The sequence below is a fragment of the Trachinotus anak genome, unplaced genomic scaffold, assembly GCF_046630095.1.
Source record: "Trachinotus anak isolate AG129_WGS33_773 ecotype Australia unplaced genomic scaffold, CSIRO_AGI_Tana_v1 ptg000009l, whole genome shotgun sequence".
In the NCBI taxonomy this organism is placed as follows: Eukaryota; Metazoa; Chordata; class Actinopteri; order Carangiformes; family Carangidae; genus Trachinotus; species Trachinotus anak.
In genome coordinates, this window is record NW_027273860.1 from 6,683,449 (window position 1) to 6,699,516 (window position 16,068).

Consider the following 16,068-nt stretch of genomic DNA (forward strand, 5'->3'; position numbering starts at 1 on the left):
AATGGACTAATCGTTTTGGCTCTGTACCCTACAAAATGTATTGCTCTCTAAATGTTGGGGACACTGATGATCATAACTGTAAGTGAACACACAGAGTATCCTGTATATTCAGAGGAGGGCCGTCTCCAGAGCTGTTTTTTTTTTTTTTTTTTAAACATTCCATCATCATATTCCCAAAAACTCCTCCTCACCATGGCAACGCCAACCAAACAAAGTGGCTTTCGATAGGAGAGCCGAGGAGAGTGCTGCGGCTGTGGCCATGCCAAGTGCTTTCACAAGAGGCTGGTTGTTGGACAGGACAGCTTTCAGAAACATTCCTCCGCCAGCAGCACTGTGTGCGTCTGTGTGTCATCTGCAGTTCAGATGGACAGACAAGACAAGCTAGCAGGGAACAGCAAGAGTAACAGGCCAAAACTATGCAGTTATTAACCCCTCGATCAGTCCCTGATGCTGCAGCCCACAGAGGACCCACTGTCTGCTCTGTCAAAAGCCAGTCGACCTCTCAGACGCTGGAAGGGAGACGACTGTTGAGGAACTTGCTTTCCGTGGTAGGAATTTGTATAAAGTCATTATTCGGGGATGCTTTCTCAATACAGACGTCTGCGAGCTTGGAGCCTAAACCTTAATTCAAATTTAACCTCAGGTTGTCAGCAAGGCCCTCCACTTAAAAAAAAAAAACCCTGTGTCTCAATAACCACAGAGATTAATGTGCTCAATTGGAAAATTCAGATAATTTCCAAGCTGCTCCTCCTTCATTGGGATTAAGGTTTTAAAAGTGTAGCACTGTTACACTCCTGTCTCCTAACTGTTGCATAAACATGTAGTAAATCAGATAACACAAAACCTCCTTTGATGTGTGCTGTCAGGTTTAAGCTTGACAAAAGTGTAAAAACACACATGTACACACTCTACACACTTAATACAACATGCTGGGAGACAGCTCTGCAATTACACTGCCAAAAAGAAGAATGCTGCAGTTCAGCTCCGCTCTGTTACTCGATGACAGACACTTCCTACTCTTAACTAGTTGTGTGTATTGTGTTTGGATGGGGAGTGAGGCAGCTACAACAGCAATATTTTTTTTCCCACCAGAATCTGTCTGGCTTTTGCTGGCAGTGCAAGACAGAGATTGCCAGTACTTTCCCAGTTTTGAAAATTTCCCAGCATTAGCCTGTTAGTTGATATTAGCATCCCCGCCTGATGGGAGTGTGAGATGGGAAGAGGAGTGAGGAGATAAACACAGGAAAGGACACAGCCAGAAACAGATAAAGAGGGTGTTGGCTCAATGAGAAGCAGGTGACAGGTATCAGATGGCAGGAATAGGAAACAGGAGCTGAAGGCGACCATGTGACTGAGGCCAAGCCCAGATGGGAACCAGCCCCCCGGGAGGGGAGGCAACCTTGCTGGGAGAACAGGTGACACTCAGAGGGAGAAAGCTACTCAAGGTGGAGGTGCTTTGAACACACACACACACACACACACACACACACACACACACACACACACACACACACACACACCTGAAAAGTCATGCCACAGAAACAGAACACACTTTAACTCCACTCTCATGCCAAAGTATAAGACGCCACATTACTGCTAACAGACAATCAGCAATTCTTCCATTCAAGCTAAACCAATCACCCAATAAAAGCATGGTCATCAGTGCATTCCTCTCCACTCTTGATATCATCCAGAGCTCAATCAGTGATGAGGGAAAGCTAGACAGTAATGCAATCACGCCTGTGAACAAGTAATTATGAATGCTCACAAAGATGGCCATTCACTCCTGAGTGTCCGCTCTCAGACAAGCTGCCGGTGTTTTTCTTGGAAACAACTACGATGCTGTACCCAGCAGCAGTCCCTTTCTGAGAAACCCCCAACATGCCAAATATCTTGTTTAATCAAATACTGACGTTTTATATAAGTAACATGTAATCAATCTCTTCGTTCACTTGCTTTCAGAATAGTCAGTAACTGCTAATTCCATCAATGAAAACTGGATCTTATGTCCCTGCCGTTTCCCACCGACCGATGTACTTTCAAATTAAACAATGGAGAAGCCAAAAGTGTTGCACGGATCAATGGGTCAATTGGAATAACAAGTGGGAGCGGTGGGATTTAGTGTACCGCCACCGTCTCTTCGTTGTGTTGGTGAGCCACAGCAGTCTGCTCAGCCAGGCCCTGACCTGTGCTTGTATAACCATTTGTAGACTGAGGCGGCACGTTGGTGAGAGCCACTGTGCTACATTTCCTTTACAACCTTTCAACTGGGATGTTTTAATGAGGGCCCTGCAAGACTTGTTTTGTTAAGGAAGGGAGTGAAGCTGTGAACAGGAGGATATAGTACAGTGGAGTGAGGGGGGGAGGTGGATAAATGATGGCCATGTCAGCAGAGGGCAGTGTGGGGTCTCGGAGCAATTACAGTAATATATGCCATACCAGTCAGCACAGCCCACTTGCAAACAACTATGAGAATACTACAAACTAGCTATGCTTGTGCTTTAAGGAGGCAGATGGTCAATTCCAAAGTTGTGCAACTTCAATACACAGAATTAGAAAGCATTATCAGCAAATATTTGTTGTTTGCAGCCAAAACAAACAGAAGAAGGCTTGCATACAGCGCAAACCCCCTGATAACTGTTGATAAGTCCCACAAATGGGGCAGGCAGTCTTTGTTTGACCAGTCCGTCCCTTCCTAAGAGCAACTTTGGCAGCTAAAACAGCTAGCTGTATGTGAATGGTTGAATAAAAGGTTATGCCTGCAGCCATGTTCCTGCTTCACATGCTTTGAATTTCAGAGGGAAAAAGCAGTGGGTAAATTACATGAGCTGTGGTGAAGACAGCTGTAAGAAGTGACACAGCTGCAGAGATTTAGTCGGACTATGAAAAGGTTCCACGCAGGGGAGGACCGGGTCTGTCTAACATCCACAACATGGACAAATCAAGCTAGTGTGAAATGGGTTCTGTGGTGTGGGTGCTTATTTGAGAGATCCCCCATTATTATACAGTGAATGAAGCCCAGTCACCCATGAGTAACCTGTGACAGAGAGCAGTGTCTGTGTGTGTGTGTGTGTGTGGGACAAGACACAGAGAAGCTACGCTAAAGACACACTGCACTCCTGTGTGTGTGTGGACAGTTGTAAAATGCTTTGCTTTGCCTTATCTGCATCATCCTGCTCAGCTTACATTCCACTCAGACAGCGTGAGTTAATGTGCCTCGGGATGTGTGTTTGTATGTGTGAATGTGTGTGCGTGTGTGTGTGTGTGTATGTCACAGGAGAGAAGATCCTGTGCTGTTGGTCTTCAAGTCAGCACACACCACTGTTTATCGTCTTAGTTTTACTTTGGTTCTTGTTGCCAGGAACTCTGGCTACATTAGCAGCACTCAGCGTGTGTGTGTGTGTGTGTGTGTGTGTGTGTGTGTGTGTGTGTCTGGGGGAGAGGGCAGTATGTTAACATGCATATTTGTGTGTTCATGTGTATCAGCAGCAGTGGGTGTTTGTTTGAGTGTTTATGAGTGTGTTTACGTGCGCTCTGCGAGACTGTAAATTCACTGGGAGGAATGCTAATGTTTGTAGACCTCACATCAGTCCAGACAAACTAATTAAAATGTGTCCCAGATATCCAAGAGGCAAAGCGTGTGTGTGTTTGTGAAACATGCGTAAACTGTATGTTCTCTGTATGAGTAATGCTCCACTGTAGGTGCAGTGAGCTGAAGCCTGATGGTCACAGAGGCTGCAGTGTTCCAGTCAAGTGACTCCATTTAGCTTACGGTTTCCCTCCAATCATGCCATCAGACTACAGATGGAGCAGGCTCCTCCTGCCTCCACACACACACACACACACACACACACACACACACACACATACTTGTACTTCTATCTTTGTGAGGACTCTCATTGACATAATGCATTCCCTAGCCCCTTACCCTAACCTTAACCATCACAACTGAGTGCCTAACCCTAACCCTGACCCTAACCTTAACCTAAACCTAATTCTAACCATAACTCTAAAACCAAGTCTTAACCCTCAACATGTGATTTGAAGGTGTCTCAAAAAGTGAGGACCGGCCAAAATGTCCTCACTTTCCCAAAATGTCCTCACTCTGTTAGTAAAATACTTTTTTTGGTCCTTATTATGTAGCAAGTACAAGTACACACACACACACACACACACACACACACACACACACACACAAATAACTAATTTCAACCCTCTACTTACAGGGTGCATTTAGCGTGCAGGAGACCGTGGAGAAACTCAGAACACCCAAGTCCATCTTTGTCCCAAATCATCAACCTAAGGCCTGGTTCATTGTTTGGAAAAAAGTGTGGTATAAATATCCATAAAAAGTATTCTTCCTGACAGCACGGGGGTTGGGGGTATAACTTCTGCATAAGGTTTTTGGCATTTAGTGAAACAAAAACAAAAAAGGGCTGAACCATCTCAATCAGGTCTCAGCTCGCCTCGGCATTTAATCAATGGACCCACTCATCTCCAAGTTGGCTACAAAGAGGAAGTCGAATTACATACCATCATTAAACCTCTCCTCTATTCTTTCCTCAGTTTTTTCTGTTTTACTCTAACACACTTCCTTTCCTCTGGAATTCCTATTCACACATTCCCAAGCCTCTTAATCTTGTGCCAAATCTGCCCAGTCCCCGGCCTAGTCCTTATGTCCTCACTCTTCCCAATATCCATTCCCTCACAATGCTCACAAACTACACACACACTGTGTGCACACCACCAGGGTGAGGGGGCTCAAAGAGAGGGGAGGGGAGAGCACATGCTTTGGTGCTGGCCTGGACTCTTTCAGTGTCCGGGGAAATAAAAAAGCAGAGAGGATTTGGTTGACTGAGTAACTTGGTGGGTCACTCGTGTGGTGAGCCTCATTACTGCACACTGGTTTCTATAGATAGCTGCAGTCGCTGTTGTGGTGTAAACTCGGCACATGAATGAGCACAGACACAACGCAGCTCTAGCACAAGGTAGCTGTGCATTAAGAATCACTTCTGCTCATCTTACTAAACCTAATACCTTCAGTGTAGAGTTATTTGAAACTAAAAGCACATGCACCAGCAAGACTACATGCTTAGCCACTTCAAGGCCAATGCTAATGGAACAATATGGGCTGATGTTGCTCTGCTGCCTGGCCAAAGCGTCCCCCCCTCCCCCTGCAGAGCACTGTTTGAAACTCAAAGTTCCCAAAACCTCTACACATGAATGACACCCTAACTGGTCCTCTTCCCCTCCTCCTTCCCACTGCTCCACCTCCCTGGGTTCCCTCCATTTTCCTTGGCAGAAGGACAAAGGCCAAGCAGCCAGCCCCACACAGGGCTGTCAGTCATAGGCTAGCCCTCGCTGCCCCCCCTCCTGCCCTACCGCCAGGCCAGAGGATTCCTCCATTGTCCAAAAGGGCACCACAGAGAAGAGAGAGAGGGCTAGAAATGGAAGGATGAAACCTTGAAAGAGGAAAGTGGCAAAGGACAACAAAAGGCAGGAATGACTAAGAAGGATAGAGCAGGCGAGAGGGGAGAACAGCACAGAGAAGAAAAGGAAGCTTGTGTGCGAAGTAGAGAGGAGAGAGCTGAGAGAAAGGGAGTGACGGTGGATTATTAATGAAGAAAGGAGGGTAAACAATGGATTCCCACAGTGCTGTGGACACTCTGCTCCACTAATGGGGACAGAGACTTAAGCCACTGACCAACAAATTATCTCAACGGACTGTAAACTCACTGCCCTTCGCCCTGACAGATGAATAATGTCATTTATTAATCAAAACCAAGACACGTAACAAATCAACTGTTGCTAATGTGGTTTTGTCTGGTCCACTGTGCCTCATAACTTCTGTGGGATACAATGCTCCCATTGGCCTCTTCAGAAAACCCACACACATCAGACCAACAATACTACCATCCACCTACCCACAACCATAAACCTACATTCTACTTCCTCCGCCCTCACCCACCGGCTCCCACACACTCTACCTCTTCTGCTTATAACTTAGGTGTGTGTGTGTGTGTGAGTGTTTGTGTGTGCGTGCATTTGAGAGACAAAGGATAAAAAGAAACAACCAAGAACATCTAAATCCACAAACACACTGAACTGAACCTATGGTGTGTCATGTGAGTTTCATTTGAAGTAAGCACAGCTAATTCTATTAACTTTAATCAAAACATGCTCGCACACAGTCTATAAGGCAGATACAGAGAAGAGTTTACATGAAATCTGTGTGCCCATTTATTTGTGTTTGCGCGCCATTTTGAAACAGTGTGCATATGCGCGCCAAGTGTTTGCGTTTCACTTAAGTGGCACCTTCAGTCATCGCTACCTTTATCCGGCTCCAGCCCCCCAGGCAGAACAGGCCACACAGAGAGACGGGCGTGGTAAAGCCAGTGCGACTGACAGCCCGACTAACTCCCATCTACTTACACCTGTCCTGGTGACTTTGATCAGTGCACAGAGCAAACACAGCCTAAAGTCACGCCAAGCACCGCATTAGCAGTACTGAACTACAGTAGACCTGCTCTGACAATAAGACAGTGAGGGGAGATAAAAGCTGTAGCTGGCAAGAAAAAAACAACACATTTCAGTCACAACTCTGCTGTTGTCAGAACAACCCGAATTTGCATGATGAGGTAAAAAAAAAAAAAAAAAAAAAGTGACTCGATGTGGTGGCTGAGATTTCCTGATGATGAAAGGAGCAACTTAAACAGCCCAATCCAAAAAAAGCAGTTAGCTTCAGTAAACTGTGTGAGCTCTGCTTTGACATTTTATATTTTACAGGCTCTAAATGGTTAATTTACTATGGATCACTAATGTGGTGAGTAATATAGTAAAAGCACGGCCTTAAATTTGCATCCCCACCTAATACACTGGGGCAACAAATATTTATGAAAATGAAGACATGAATAGTATAGGGCTGCAACTAATGGTTATTTTAAGGTTATTTTCTGCCAATTATGTTTTGATTAATTGATTATTCCTTATGTACGTAAAAATAATTTATTTATAAACATAGAAAAGCATCACATCCCCACATTTGAGAAGCTGAATGATGAAAGGTTTGGCATTTTGCTTAGAAAATCTATTATTTGATTATCAAAATAGTTAATATCAATAGTCAAAATAGTTGCCAATTATTCTTCTGTCAATCAACTAATTAAGTCATTATTGCAGCATTAAAATAGCACTGTGTCTTGCTCTGTCTGCCCCCTGGACGCCCTGTGCTTTGCTGTGCTGTTTTCTCCAGTGAGGATGAGTCAGGACAGACTCAGTGACAAATGGATGGACAGCTCCAGTTGAAGGGGGTTTGGGCCTGGGGGCTTTGCATGTATACAGTTTATGCATGCGTGTTTATGATTGTGTATATATGAGTGAACTTGCCTATTTATGCTTGCTGCCTGTATAAATAGAGGGAAGCTGGGATATGCAGTCATTGAAGAAAACAAGAACTTCTCAGGAAAAGAGGGAACCCTCTGTGTGGGGGAACAGACTGAAACAATGACAATGTAGCCCACAACACTTCAAACTAACCACCGAGAAGTACAGCCTGATAGTGTTTCTACTAAACTACTGTGAATGCCAGATGCTTTTCCAAAGTCAACATGGTTAATAAACAGCCACAGTGACTACAGGGGCTTTTCCCCCTTTACCTCCTGGGAATGTTGTTGGGTTCTGTTGAGTTTCAGATTATCCTGCTTGAATTCAACCAATGTGCAGCCTGGAATGCACATATTATAGATTCCTATTTGACAGCTGTATATACAATGCCAACATACGCTGTCAAATAAATAGAGAGCCTCTATCACACTTGTGTCGACTCCAGAGAGCTAAAGGAGGGAGATTGAGAGGGAACAGGTGGGTATGGCATTGTGAGGCTAAGAGGCTCGTTCACTCACAAATACATAGGGTTAAAGAATACCGCTGTGAATCTTGCACATTAGGGTTTTGAAAAATTTATCTATATCTATCTTCTTATTATATTCCTATTTTATCTATAGAAAACAAGTCGTTTTTTATCAATTCTTCAAAGGGACAATTTTATTTGCCACACATGCAAAGTGCAGTTAACTATATTTACCTCCCACAGACAAATGTATAATAATGGTAAACAATGTGGCATACTGCACTCTTGGCTATGCTTTCCATAACCAAGAACAGTGGTTGCTTGGTGCAGTAAAGCGATTCAAGTCAGCATTTTAAAAATAGACAAGTAATCCCTCCACCGTTGCCATATTGGTGGGCTAATCACTGCTTTGGTTTCTAAAACCGTCACAGTGATAGAAAAGCTTGCACCACCAGTTCTGGGACAACATGTCCACAACTTAATTAACACAAGCACACAGAAAGAGAGAGGGATAGAGAGTTAGCACCGAGTCTCAGTGTAGATTTGCAATCCAAACCAAATTCAAAGCAGCAGCTGAGCTGAAAGCCTTGAACTTGATCTTTTCAGAGCTTTTACACCTGCAGTTTGCATCTGTTTCAGATTTCAGAAAGCTTATCTTCCATCTGACAACCAGAACACTTCGGCAAGATCATATAAACAATACACCGTTGTTAACATCCTTCTATTACTTTTGAGAAAACAGGAAACAATGCATCATCTTAAAACTATAAACTGCACTGTGGGCTTAGGAAATCTACAAGAGGGAATGATCAAACAGCCAGGTGCTGAAAGGTTTCTCTAGGGATGAACCAAATCTAAAGGTCTCTGTCCAGAGAGGGTGTGGCTTAATCAACATTGACATTGCCTGGAAATGCAAATGATGACTGGTCCTGCAGGTGTCAGGAAAGTCACGGAGCAAAGCATGACCACAAAGTGAACACAAAGCGATGGGCCCGTATTTTGTGAGCAGCACTTATTTGCTGATATATTAATCGATGAGCAAGTGCACACTGCTCCCATTCAGACTTCGCTGTTGTTTAGCTGAGCAAATGGCCTGGGATTCTCCGGCTATGCTGTCACACAGCAGGAATGAAGGAGTACACAGGAAAAATCAGACACTGTAGAGGAGGCCCTCCACCTCCAACCCCCCCCTCTCCCTGACTTCATCACATGCTTTCTCATTCTCTTTCTGTGTTCCACAAACATGACACAAAACCAGAAGACCTATTGTTTATAGTCCACAGAGGACGTTTGGCTCTTTCCTGGATGGGCTGGATCCGGTATGTGCTGCCTGCCAGCCCTCACTCTGTCCCATGGTGGAGACGTACTGCAGGGGACCAACATGGCAACCAGGGCCTCCGGCACTGCATAGCCCAGGTCTTTTACACACACACACACACACACACACACACACACACACACACACACACACGTAATTTGCTGGCTAGTTAGTATACTGTCAACACATAATGTGAATAAAACATTAGCAACAGTAAGAGGAACACTTAGTAGCATTAAGCAGGCTCTGTGGAAGATGTGCATACAGACAAACAGTGAACAAAGATGATAATGAGGTGCTTTTTGTACTTGGAAATGAAAAGTGGTAGGAGACTAAACTCAGGCTTTCATATCAAGACTCGGGCAGAAAAAGAGGATGTGGTTGACTTGTACGATCTCATACAGTATGATACTTTATGATCATATCTATTCATACTGCATAACAAGTTACTGGAAACAGTAAATTGAGTGAAAGTTATTATCAAGACTTTCAGATGACTGCATGCAGCTACTTGACATCCGTCTTTTACGACAGGGACAATGTTGAGTGTTACACCTTAAAAGAACCTTACTGAAGGTTTTTGTGTGTGTTATGAGTGCACGAGCAGCCTCAGTACAATTGATTCATTGTGTGTGTCCAGGTTGTGGCCTCCCTCACAGGATCATGTGGCTCAGTGTCTATCGTTTTCCAGTAACGGTCTTGGCATTCTCCCTCTTGCAGCGGGTTTCACACAGGTCTCTCTATCTCTCTCTCTCTCAGGAATGTTCCCTGTTTGAAACTGACATGGCGATGGACAGCTATGGACGTGCCGTACCCTTCAAAATGTTAACCATACATATTTGGGTAACCTGTGTGGTTAACTGACAGCATGCCAGGTACATTTTTGTATTTAAATTTGGAAATTTTAGGCAACATAGTTTTCAAAGAAAAAAGATTTAACGCTGCCAAGTTCTGAAATGCTGCACAACAATCATTATTCACAGAACATTTTAGCACATTCCCTCAAGTCATTGAGCAACTCTGCTTACAGACTAAATAGCAAGACTAGCAGATGATAAGGATTGATTGAATCACATAATTACAACGGCTAATGTTGCATTACCATTATGTTATATTACAGTTAGAATGATTTTGGTGCTGGAAAAGACATTTGCTGCTTGCTAAAAATACAAATCTAAGCTCTGCAAATCAAAGTCACTTGTCATTATCATCCGACCTACTGAAATTAACTGAAGGATTGTGTGAAACCTGGTGGTCACATTAATTCATTTGCATATCTTTATGACTCAACCACGGGTTTTGAATCAAAGTAACCCTATTAGGTGGCATCAGAAGCCAGCCTTGTGCTGCATAGACATGAGCTGACTAACATCTGTCAGTTTTGCCTGGATCCAACAGATGTGGATTACACAAGGGCTCCATCTGTGTTTGAGCAAATAAATTAAAAAAAGGTCAAAGTTGGGGGAAAGCATTCCACTCGTACGCCACCAAAGTGCAATACAACTAATTCAATTAGCTGGTTTAATTTACTGTATGTAGCATGTCTTTCATGCATGGGATATTTGCACAGGATCGTATATCTTCTAGCACAGATCAGAAAAGCACATAAGGCTGCAACACCAAGTTCTGTAAGTGGTCCACAAGAGCAGCACAAAGTCACCTCTATGTAGTTCACTGATCTAGCCTCCCTGCCCCTGTGGAAAAATAACTGCTCCACTTTAGGTGTTGCTATAAAGTGTCTCTGCCTTGCTGCTGTGGCTTTTTCAAAGCCCGAGGACAGAGTGTGACTTTGAGATGAGCAGGTCTGCTCTCTCTCTCTCTCCCTCCCTTTCTGTATGACACGTTTGGCTCGAGCAGAGGCCAAGGTTGCTGTGTTGTAAGCAGATTTGGAACAGCAATCGCCGGGGCCTCTGTGCACACTTGGAGGTACAGTAGGTCTGCAGTGACAGGGGAAGCCCCGACCCATCTGGTGTCTCTCCCTGACAAGACAGGGTGAATGCACCCCCGCATCAGGCAAACCACTGGCCCTGGGAGATCCATCACCTTGGAGACCAGCATTTGTTCAATGAAGAAGCCAGGGGAACGAGGAAGCAGAGACCTCCCTAGTGACGCTCGACTGACGATGAAATGAAAACTGAGCCTCGCTTGAGTCAGACAATTTATCTGCTCGAAGATAACAGAACAGCATGTGAACATCCGCACTGTATCATCACAGACTGCAGAGAGATTCCTGTGATGTAATCTGGCTTTATGTCCGTTATCATTTCATTTCTACGTTGTGGATTTTCGAGGAGCCTCTAACACTTCAGCACATTCTCTTATCTTTAACACAAGACAAGGATGCCGTTACTCAGGATTACAAGCCAAACCCCATTAATATGTCATGGAGACAGCATAATTACAGAGTTGCCTGCATACCCCTCCCACATGACTCCAGAGAGGATCAACGTAACGAACGACCAAAACACTAGCCCTAAGCCCACAGGCATGACATGCTGATCCCCAGAGGCTGTCTGAAACACATCCTTCTACATGCCTAACGTCATGGACCTGGTTTATGATGGCAGATCTAAAAATACACTATGGAGGAACCTGATAAAAACTGAAAAAGAATAGTGCAGTAGTTTGGAGCACAGATAGCACATTTTGTACCTCTGTCAGAATCCCATGTTCCTTTTCTAACACAGTATGAGGTGACAGAGTCCAAACAAACACGGTACATGTAAGCTCGATCTGTGCTTGCTCCTGACCTCACCTGACATCTTCCTGTTCTCAAAAGAGCCATTACACTGCTGAGCTGCAGCAAGAGTCAATCACTTTTCCCCGAGTAACCTGTGACCATACATATTCTGCAATCTGCAACCTCTTGCTGATGGCACACATAAGATTCTCGACAAGAAATGATTTGGTGAGTATAGTCTAGTCAGTTGTTGGTATTAGCTGGAGACATATGCTAACAACTGGGGGTTAAAAACTGTGAGAATTTGTGGCTGATATCTCTGGATGTGCCGACATGTCAGGCCAGGAACACACTGGATGCGTGGCACAGTGTGTGTGTTGTGGCTGTGGAAGGTCTTGCTTTTTATTTCAGCGCCTATGTTAACGGGTCAAAGTGGACACACCGCTTGCGTTGTGTGATCCAGAGATTCATCTCGCCTATTTTTCACGTGTGATGCATCTCCCAGCATAAATAGACAAGAAAAGACCTGTTGACAGCAACATTACATAAAACTCACACCTTTCACTAAAGTTGCTGTCCAGGCTGAATCTGGATATGATACAGAGATGAAAAAATATAAATATATTCTTCAACCATTTTAGCAGCTGCATGTGGAGACAGTGGCATTTTAGTGACACTTTTTGTCAAAAATAAATCTGAAATGAATTTATAATGAAGAGAAATCCAACATTCCAGTAACTTGAAAACAATATGTAGTGAGATAGTAGCAGCGACGCAGCGGACACGCAGCCGGCGTGAACACTCAAAATTCACACATAACAAAACAATCTAAAAAAATTGTTCAAACTAATTTAAAGTGCAACATATATAAATGAAATATATTTGCTATTAACTATAAAACAATACACAAAAGCTGAAATATGGCACTTAACAGTTACAGTGGTCCTATGTTTAAGTGGTGTAGTTAGGAATATGTACATAAAAGGGCTCTGTAAATCTAACTAATCTAAGTATTGTACAGATAGTCATGCAGGTGTTTGGCAGTGTCCATTCTCATATGGCTCCGGAGTAGAAGCTGTTCCTATGTCTGTTTGTCCTTGTTATGATGGACCTGAAGCATCTACCAGGGGGTAGCAGGTCAAACAGATGATGTCTGGGGTGGGATGGGTGTTTCAGTATGTTGTGGCTGCTCAGCTGAGACAGCGAGAACTGAATAAGTTCTCCAAAGAGGAAAGAAACAATCAAGTTTCTCTTAAGCTTCCCTCAACCCTTACCTGCAACTGCAATAGCTTTACCTGCTCTATACACCATGGAAACATATCAAAGTCAAAGTGGGGACAGTCACATGCAAATTCAAGTTGAACTATTTTTGACCTTAGAGTGAAATTTGCATGACAAAGTTAAGCAAAAGCAAACTCTATGTATGTTGTAATGGTAAACATCTGTCCTGACAACACTCTTGCAATCAAATGAATGGGCTGTGTCTTAGATATGCACAGATATGCAAATGGTCTCTAAAGTTTCTAACCTACCTAAGACATAGATGCAGCATTTTTGTGCTGCAATTTCTCGTTGCTTTTCAGCCAACATACACACCGATACCAATGTACATGCAGTAAAAATATGTTTATCAGCCAAGCCAAATTAATGCTTGGACTCTGTCAGGTTGTGTCTGCTAAATGAACTGAAATTACCTTACAAAACATGAAAAACCCAGGGCGTTCATTGAGAAGTGCTGTTGAGCTTTTTCCTACAGTCTTTCAGCTGAGCACCTTCACTGTATTCCCATTTGTGTCTTAAGACCCAGAAGAACACGAGCTGTCTTAATTACAACACTGTTAGAATGAGCTGAGACTCATATTTAACAAGGGGAGACTGAAATTAAGCTTGGTTGGCTTGACAATTCAACTGAAGCAACATGAGCATATCACGCATGCTTCAGTGTTAGGCTATGTATAGGGTCTGTGTGTGGGCTTCACCAACAGGAATGTAAAATGACTAAGTTCAAGTGTGTGTGAGAGCGAGAGAGCGGAGTGAGTGGAGCTTCCAGAGGGCAGGGCAAGCTCCTGGAGATTCCAGGCATGCCTGCATTTCCTCGGATGTCACGTGCTGCAGTGCAAACACAGCTATGCTGAGTTAATTACACAGAGCACACCAAGCTTACTTCTCCTCCAATGTTTCACACTTTAGCAAAACCATTTAGGGAAAGTTGAAGCAATCTTGCTTAAAACGCCTGTTATATGAGGTCTATCACAGTTGAGGAAAATCCTTCTATTTTTTTTTTTTTTTTTTAATTAAAGACTAGAAAACACACAAGTGCAAGCCTAGGCACAAAATATTTTTATTTTCTGTACCGCTCCATGAGCCTAAATATTGTTTTGTGAAGTTTGTCCAAACTCTCTCACACAACAGCGATGGAAAAAGTATTATTAGAAAACTGCCCGTTGAGAGGATAAAGCAATGAGACAATGAAAACAAAGAGTTGCGTTGTGAATCGCTCCAGTTCCTAAACTTAAAATAACTGACCTTTTGCCACAACAATGCTCTAACTATCAACACTTACTGAATCAGTCATCAGATCCAGCTGTTCTGCTGTGGCCATGTCACTTTACTTAAAAGTCATCAACAAAAAACAAGGCAAAGGTGAGCAGAAAACTGCTGGACTGCTGCACTGGAGGTGAAAAGATGTGTGTCGAGGGCTGACTGACAGGTCTGCTGATGCTCTCTCACACACACACACAGGAAGAATTGCAGCCATCTCCTCTCTAGAAGCCTGTTACTGCTTCGCTTGTTGTTTGTTGCTGGCATGAACACAACCCATACGTGCGTGCATGCTGCTTTGTTGCCTCCAAAGAACCCTGCTGTGCTTTCTATTGACCTCTCACATCTATTCTCTGTCATACACATAAACACTCACCCATCAGCACTTCTCTATTAGAAGCCTGAAACTGGTCATGTGGCAAAACCCTCACATCCAGCCTGTGTTATATTGTGTTTGCTCAATAACCAATTAACCAACCATCACTGTGTAGCACTGTTTCCCTCTAAATCCCTCAAAACTGAAAAACAATCCTCCCAAATCAGAACAACCTGACCCCTAACATTTTAAGTAAGAACTGGATTTTATTGATACCATTGTCATTATCAGTTTGATTCTTTGTCAATTCCTAATCAGTTTTCTGTATGGAAAAAAGTAGTAGAACTACACAGGTTTTCAGCATCAGTGCAGCCATTTTATTATGTCTGAGTCTGAACAGTGTAGAACGTTTGGACAGTTTCTTCCTCTCTGCCATGACTCTTTCTTGTAAGCCTGCAAGTTTCCATCAGCATAGACGCCATGTGGTTGACGTCATTGTTTTGCAACGCACAAATGTCAGAGAAAAAAAACTGCCAGCATCGATAAAAAGAATTGATAAGCTCCAAGGCATGTGATTCTGATGGTTTTGACAATTTGGAACCAGTTCTCGATTCCCATCAAGACTGGGGGCTGCCTCATACAGAAGTTCAAAAGCTGCCCCAGTGTTTTTCTGTTCTGTTACACGGCTGTGCTGTTCAGAGGGAATAATTCCAGATTTCATTCATATCTGAAGCGGGGCTGCGGGAAAGTAGGTAAATTATTCTGATCAATATAGATTGACTTTTAGAATTTTAATCTTTGGAAGTGGACAGCTTTATTTCATGTGCTCATTTGAAATTGACAGAAATTGCATTCATTTTGCAAAGCGAATATACATATATCATGCTTCAAGTCAAATCTATAAATTATAATAAGGTTTTCTTTCTACAGATAAATATAAATTAAAATTGACGTTATTGATACCAATGTTCTGCCAAAGTTGCAGGAACACAAATACAAGGAAGCAAGAAGAAAATGCATTAAATACTTTTTTTTTTTTGTCATTTTTTGATTTATTCCAAGTGGAAAAGGTTACACAGCTCCTTGGCACAGACAGGAGCATATGTTGTAATTGGACAGTGGAGAATGGAGCAAATCTTAAGCAAAATATGATGAAATCTGAATAAAACCCTTGTAAATAAGGGAGAAGCAGTGTATTTGTTTGTGGCCTGTTAGTCAGCAACTGGCTGGAAAACACACTCATATAAAACACTAATCAGTATAGAAATTACGGCCACTAATACACCTTAATAACAGACATAATAATCTAATCTCAACATGGCTGTTTCCTGACAAATACAGACAAAGAAAACGTCTATAACATT

General features: G+C 43.0%; 1 protein-coding gene and 1 long non-coding RNA gene across 25 annotated transcripts in view; one reads left to right on the forward strand and one right to left on the reverse strand.

The window, feature by feature from the left end:
* Positions 1-16,068, reverse strand: part of scrib (scribble planar cell polarity protein) — a 65,922-nt gene that overhangs the window by 39,790 nt on the left and 10,064 nt on the right. The gene's annotated exons all lie outside the window — the stretch shown is intronic.
* LOC139625145 (uncharacterized) lies at positions 421-13,291 on the forward strand. The gene is made up of 3 exons (XR_011691844.1): positions 421-548; positions 9,126-9,265; positions 9,927-13,291. It is a non-coding gene; the product is annotated as an uncharacterized lncRNA (long non-coding RNA).